Source organism: Amaranthus tricolor, chromosome 9 (assembly GCF_026212465.1).
Source record: "Amaranthus tricolor cultivar Red isolate AtriRed21 chromosome 9, ASM2621246v1, whole genome shotgun sequence".
Lineage (NCBI taxonomy): Eukaryota > Viridiplantae > Streptophyta > Magnoliopsida > Caryophyllales > Amaranthaceae > Amaranthus > Amaranthus tricolor.
Genome location: NC_080055.1, coordinates 4,699,012 through 4,706,528, shown reverse-complemented (window position 1 = coordinate 4,706,528; position 7,517 = coordinate 4,699,012).

Here is a 7,517-nt window from a genome sequence, read left to right as displayed (position 1 = left end):
TGACTTGGCACATAATTTCAAACATATGACTATTGTTTTCTATTCTAACCATTTCAATACAAAATCCGTACGAATCGAATTTTTTGAGGAACGCATCGAGAGAGAATTGGATTTGGCTAGAAAATGTGTGGATAATATATGCCAAATAGTGCTTTGTGCCAAGTTTGCCAAACTAACCTAATTTGAATTAACTTAAGCAAAATAAGTGCCAAAAAAGCTTGAAAAGCTCAAAAATAAAACTTCGCACATAATTTCAAGTACATGTCTATTTTTTCAATTATACAAAGTTCAATAAAATAATATATTCCAAATAGTGTTGTGTGTTATGTTTCATGCCAAACAATTCAAGTTTGAACTACTTCAAACGAGCAAGTGCCAAAAAAGCTTAAACATGCTAAAAAATGCAATTTAGTACGTAATTTCAAGCATATGACTATTGTTTTCAATGCTAACAATTTCAAAATAATAATATATACCATATAGTGTTTTGTGCAAAGTTTTATGCCAAACAAACCAAGTTTGAATTACTTTAAGCTTGTAAGTGCAAAAAAAGTTTTAAAAGGCTAAAAAACGCAAATACGGACGTAATTTCAAACATATAACTATTGTTTTCAATTCTAACCATCACAAAATATAATACATACAAAATAGGGTTGTGTGCCAAGTTTCATGCCAACAAAACTAAGTTTGCACTATTCTATGCGAGTAAGTGGAAAAAAAAGCTTTAAAGGCTAAACAAACGTGACTTCTCACGTAATTTAAAACATATTACTATTGTTCTCTATTATAACCATTTCAATACAAAATCCGTACGAATCGAATTTTTTGAGGAACGCATCGAGTGAGAATTGGATCTGGCCAGAAAATGTGTGGATAATATATGTCACATAGTGTTTTGTGCCAAGTTGTCCAAACAAACCTAATTTGAACTAACTTAAGCAACATAAGTGCCAAAAAAGCTTAAAAAGCCTTAAAAAGCAACTTCGCACATAATTTCAAGTACATGTCTATTTTTTTAATTATACAAAGTTCACTACAATAATATATTCCGAATCGTGTTGTGTGTCATGTTTCATGCCAAACAAATCAAGTTTAAACTACTTCAAGCGAGCAAGTGCCAAAAAAGCTTAAACATGCTAAAAAATGCAATTTAGTACGTAATTTCATGCATATGACTATTGTTTTCAATTCTAACAATTTCATAACAATAGTATGTACCATATGGTGTTTTGTGCTAAGTTTTATGGCAAACAAACCAAATTTGAATTACTTTAAGCGAGTAAGTGCTAAAAAAGTTTTAAAAGGCTAAAAAACGCAAATACGGACGTAATTTCAAGCATATAACTATAGTTTTCAATTCTAACCATCACAAAATATATTATATACGAAATAGTGATGTGTGCCAAGTTTCATGCCAAAAAAACTAAGTTTGCACTATTTTAAGCGAGTAAGTGGAAAAAAAAAGCTTTAAAGGTTAAACAAACGTGACTTCTCACGCGATTTCAAACATATGACTATTATTTTCTATTCTAATCACTTCAATACAAAATCCGTACGAATCGAATGTTTTGAGGAACGCATCGAGAGAGAAATGGATTTGGCTAGAAAATGTGTGGATAATATATGCCAAATAGTGTTTTGTGTCAAGTTTGCCAAACAAACGTAATTTGAACTAACTTAAGCAAAATAAGTGCCAAAAAAGCTTAAAAAGGCTAAAAAAGAAACTTCGCATATAATTTCAAGTACTTGTCAATTTTTTTAATTATCCAAAGTTCAATACAATAATATATTCTAAATAGTGTTGTGTGTTATGTATCATGCCAAACAAATCAAGTATGAACTACTTCAACCGAGCAAGTGCCAAAAAAGCTTAAGCATGCTAAAAATGCAATTTAGTACGTAATTTAAAGTATATGACTATTGTTTTCAATTCTAACAATTTCAAAACAATAATATATACAATATAGTGTTTTGTGCCAAGTTATATGCCAAACAAACCAAGTTTGAATTACTTTAAGCGAGTAAGTGCCAAAAAAGTTTTAAAAGGCTTAAAAACCCAAATATAGCCGTAATTTCATGCATATAACTAATTTTTTCAATTCTAACCATCACAAAATATAATTTATACAAAATAGGGATGTGTGCCAAGTTTCATGCCAAAGAAACTAAGTTTGCACTATTTTAAGCGAATAAGTGGAAAAAAAAAAAGCTTTAAAGGCTAAACAAACGTGACTTCTCACGTAATTTCAAACATATGACTACTAATTTCTATTCTAAACATTTCAATACAAAATCCATACGAATCGAATTTTTTGAGGAACACAACGAGAGAGAATTGGATTTGGCTTGAAAATGTGTGGATAATATATCCCAAATAGTGTTTTCTGCCAAGTTTGCCAAACAACCCTAATTTGAACTAACTCAAGCAAAATAAGTGCCAAAAAAGCTTATAAAGCCTAAAAAAGCAACTTTACACATAATTTCAAGTACATGTCTATTTTTTAATTATAAAAAGTTCAATATAATAACATATTCCAAATAGTGTTGTGTGTTATGTTTCATGCCAAACAAATCAAGTTTGAACTACTTCAAACGAGCAAGTGCCAATAAAGCTTAAGCATGCTAAAAAATGCAATTTAATACGTAATTTCAAGCATATGACTATTATTTTCAATTCTAACAATTTCAAAACAATAATATATACCACATAGTGTTTTGCACCAAGTTTTATGCCAAATAAACCAAGGTTGAATTACTTTAGGCGAGTAAGTGCCAAAAAAGTTTAAAAAGGCTAAAAAAGGCAAATACGGACGTAATTTACAGCATATAACTATTGTTTTCAATCCTAACCATCACAAAGGGATGTGTTCCAAGTTTCATGCCATAGAAATTAAGTTTGCACTATTTTAAGCCAGTATGTGGAAAAAAAAGCTTTTAAGGCGAAACAAACATGACTTCTCACGTAATTTGAACTAACTTAAACAAAATAAGTGCCAAAAAAGCTTAAAAGCCTTAAAAAGCAACTTCGCACATAATTTCAAGTACATGTCTATTTTTTTAATTATACAAAATTCAATATAATAATATATTCCAAATAGTGTTGTGTGTTATGATTCATGCCAAACAAATCAAGTTTGAACTACTTCAAGCGAGCAAGTGCCAAAAAAGCTTAAACATGTTAAAAAATGCAATTTAGTATGTAATTTCAAGCATATGACTATTGTTTTCAATTATAACAATTTCAAAACAATAATATATACCATAAAGAAACTAAGTTTGCACTATTTTAAGCGAGTAAGTGGACAAAAAAAGCTTTAAAGGCTAAACAAACGTGACTTCACACGTAATTTCAAACATATAACTATTGTTTTCTATTCTAACCATTTCAATACAAAATCCGTACGAATCGAATTTTTTGAAGAACGCGTCGAGAGAGAATTGGATTTGGCTAGAAAATGTGTGGATAATATATGCCAAATAGTGTTTTGCGCCAAGTTTGCCAAACAAACCTAATTTGAACTAACTTAAGCAAAATAAGTGCCAAAAAAGCTTTAAAAGCCTAAAAAAGCAACTTCGCACATAATTTAAAGTACATGTCTATTTTTTTAATTATACAAAGTTCAATACAATAATGTATTCCAAATAGTGTTGTGTGTTATGATTCAAGCCAAACAAATCATGTTTGAACTAGTTCAAGCGAGCAAGTGCCAAAAAAGCTTAAACATGCTAAAAAATGCAATTTAGTACGTAAGTTCAAGCATATGACTATTGTTTTAAATTCTAACAATTTCAAAACAATAATATATACCATAAAGAAACCAAGTTTGCACTATTTTAAGCAAGTAAGTGGAAAAAAAAGATTTAAAGGCTAAACAAACGTGACTTGGCACATAATTTCAAACATAAGACTATTGTTTTCTATTCTAACCATTTCAATAAAAAATCCGTACGAATCGAATTTTTTGAGGAATGCATCGAGAGAGAATTGGATTTGGCTAGAAAATGTGTGGATAATATATGCCAAATAGTGTTTTGTGCCAAGTTGGCAAACTAACCTAATTTGAATTAACTTAAGCAAAATAAGTGCCAAAATAGCTTGAAAAGCTCAAAAAAGAAACTTCGCACATAATTTCAAGTACATGTCTATTTTTTTAAGTATACAAAGTTCAATACAATAATATATTCCAAATAGTGTTTTGTGTTATGCTTCATGCCAAACAATTCAAGTTTGAACTACTTCAAGCGAGCAAGTGCCAAAAAAGCTTAAACATGCTAAAAAATGCAATTTAGTACGTAATTTCAAGCATATGACTATTGTTTTCAATTCTAACAATTTCAAAACAATAATATATACCATATAGTGTTTTGTGCAAAGTTTTATGCCAAATAAACCAAGTTTGAATTACTTTAAGCGTGTAAGTGCAAAAGAAGTTTTAAAAGGCTAAAAAACGCAAATACGGACGTCATTTCAAACATATAACTATTGTTTTCAATTCTAACCATCACAAAATATAATATATACAAAATAGGGTTGTGTGCCAAGTTTCATGCCAACCAAACTAAGTTTGCACTATTCTAAGCGAGTAAGTGGAAAAAAAAAGCTTTAAAGGCTAAACAAACGTGACTTCTCACGTAATTTCAAACATATTACTATTGTTCTCTATTCTAACCATTTCAATACAAAATCCGTATGAATCGAATTTTTTGAGGAACGCATCGAGAGAGAATTGGATCTGGCCAGAAAATGTGTGGATAATATATGTCAAATAGTGTTTTGTGCCAAGTTGTCCAAACAAACCTAATTTGAACTAACTTAAGCAAAATAAGTGCCAAAAAAGCTTTAAAAGCCTTAAAAAGCAACTTCGCACATAATTTCAAGTACATGTGTATTTTTTTAATTATACAAAGTTCACTACAATAATATATTCCGAATCGTGTTGTGTGTTATATTTCATGCCAAACAAATCAAGTTTAAACTACTTCAAGCGAGCAAGTGCCAAAAAAGCTTAAACATGCTAAAAAATGCAACTTAGTACGTAATTTCATGCATATGACTATTGTTTTCAATTCTAACAATTTCATAACAATAATATGTACCATATGGTGTTTTGTGCTAAGTTTTATGGCAAACAAACCAAGTTTGAATTACTTTAAGCGAGTAAGTGTCAGAAAAGTTTTAAAAGGCTAAAAAACGCAAACACGGACGTAATTTCAAGCATATAACTATAGTTTTCAATTCTAACCATCACAAAATATATTATATACAAAATAGGGATGTGTGCCAAGTTTCATGCCAAAAAAACTAAGTTTGCACTATTTTAAGCGAGTAAGTGGAAAAAAAAAGCTTTAAAGGTTAAACAAACGTGACTTCTCACGTGATTTCAAACATATGACTATTGTTTTCTATTCTAATCATTTCAATACAAAATCCGTACGAATCGAATGTTTTGAGGAACGCATCGAGAGAGAATTGGATTTGGCTAGAAAATGTGTGGATAATATATGCCAAATAGTGTTTTGTGTCATGTTTGCCAAACAAACGTAATTTGAACTAACTTAAGCAAAATAAGTGCCAAAAAAGCTTAAAAAGGCTAAAAAAGAAACTTCGCACATAATTTCAAGTACTTGTTAATTTTTTTAATTATCCAAAGTTCAATACAATAATATATTCCAAATAGTGTTGTGTGTTATGTTTCATGCCAAACAAATCAAGTATGAACTACTTCAACCGAGCAAGTGCCAAAAAAGCTTAAGCATGCTAAAAATGCAATTTAGTACGTAATTTAAAGTATATGACTATTGTTTTCAATTCTAACAATTTCAAAACAATAATATATACAATATAGTGTTTTGTGCCAAGTTATATGCCAAACAAACCAAGTTTGAATTACTTTAAGCGAGTAAGTGCCAAAAAAGTTTACAAAGGCTTAAAAACCCAAATACAGCCGTAATTTCAAGCATATAACGATTGTTTTCAATTCTAACCGTCACAAAATATAATTTATACAAAATAGGGATGTGTGCCAAGTTTCATGCCAAAGAAACTAAGTTTGCACTATTTTAAGCGAGTAAGTGGAAAAGAAAAAGCTTTAAAGGCTAAACAAACGTGACTTCTCACGTCATTTCAAACATATGACTACTGTTTTCTATACTAACCATTTCAATACAAAATCCATACGAATCGAATTTTTTGAGGAACGCAACGAGAGAGAATTGGATTTGGCTTGAAATTGTGTGGATAATATATGCCAAATAGTGTTTTGTGCCAAGTTTGCCAAACAACCCTAATATGAACTAACACAAGCAAAATAAGTGCCAAAAAAGCTTATAAAGCCTAAAAAAGCAACTTCACACATAATTTCAAGTACATGTCTATTTTTTTAATTATAAAAAGTTCAATACAATAACATATTCCAAATAGTGTTGTGTGTTATGTTTCATGCCAAACAAATCAAGTTTGAACTACTTAAAACGAGCAAGTGCCAATAAAGCTTAAGCATGCTAAAAAATGCAATTTAATACGTAATTTCAAGCATATGACTATTATTTTAAATTCTAACAATTTCAAAACAATAATATATACCACATAGTGTTTTGTACCAAGTTTTATGCCAAATAAGCCAAGGTTGAATTACCTTAGGCGAGTAAGTGCCAAAAAAGTTTTAAAAGGCTAAAAAAGGAAAATACGGACGTAATTTACAGCATATAACTATTGTTTTCAATCCTAACCATCACAAAGGGATGTGTTCCAAGTTTCATGCCATAGAAACTAAGTTTGCACTATTTTAAGCGAGTATGTGGAAAAAAAACCTTTTAAGGCGAAACAAACATGACTTCTCACGTAATTTGAACTACTTTAAACAAAATAAGTGCCAAAAAAGCTTAAAAGCCTAAAAAATCAACTTCGCACATAATTTCAAGTACATGTCTATTTTTTTAGTTATACAAAGTTCAATATAATAATATATTCCAAATAGTGTTGTGTGTTATGTTTCATGCCAAACAAATCAAGTTTGAACTACTTCGAGCAAGCAAGTGCCAAAAAAGCCTAAACATGTTAAAAAATGCAATTTAGTATGTAATTTCAAGCATATGACTATTGTTTTTAATTATAACAATTTCAAAACAAAAATATATACCATAAAGAAACTAAGTTTGCACTATTTTAAGCGAGTAAGTGGACAAAAAAAGCTTTAAAGGCTAAACAAACGTGACTTCTCACGTAATTTCAAACATATGACTATTGTTTTCTATTCTAACCATTTCAATACAAAATCCGTACGAATCGAATTTTTTGAGGAACGCATCGAGAGAGAATTGGATTTGGCTAGAAAATGTGTGGATAATATTGCCAAATAGTGTTTTGCGCCAAGTTTGCCAAACAAACCTAATTTGAACTAACTTAAGCAAAATAAGTGCCAAAAAAGCTTTAAAAGCCTAAAAAAGCAACTTCGCACATAATTTAAAGTACATGTCTATTTTTTTAATTATACAAAGTTCAATACAATAATGTATTC